The sequence below is a fragment of the Coregonus lavaretus genome, assembly GCF_964263955.1.
Source record: "Coregonus lavaretus genome assembly, chromosome: 36".
In the NCBI taxonomy this organism is placed as follows: Eukaryota; Metazoa; Chordata; class Actinopteri; order Salmoniformes; family Salmonidae; genus Coregonus; species Coregonus lavaretus.
Genome location: NC_140023.1, coordinates 17,994,493 through 17,994,998, shown reverse-complemented (window position 1 = coordinate 17,994,998; position 506 = coordinate 17,994,493).

Here is a 506-nt window from a genome sequence, read left to right as displayed (position 1 = left end):
AACATTTAGCTTCCCCTACCCTTATGGACGCGTTGCCAATGGGAAAAGGTTCAGGCCCAAGACAAGTCTAGAAACGCTGTGGTTAGGTGTAGCTACAAAGCTAATCGTCAACAACTATTGTCCCCGACGTGACCATTAGATGGCGCTGTAAAACTCGATCTAGCCACAACGAAACGTGAACAGACCATCGGTCCCGACTTTATAGCTAAATGGCCCCGACATACCATAAATCAGTACCATAACCATTGAGCTATAAAATGACGATCATAACAAGTGTAAGTAGCTAGATTATATCAAATATTATTTATAATTTTCCCCTTCTGTCTGTGATTATACTATTACAGAATATTACGACGTAGCCATCGACGCGACACTTGATCTAGAGCTGACGTCAAGATATATTATTTTTTCGCACAGATTGACCAATAAGAGACAAGTGCGAATACACTCCCCTCCCATCAATACAAACTGATAGAATTAAGGGGTGTGTCTCGAGGATGTCTCTT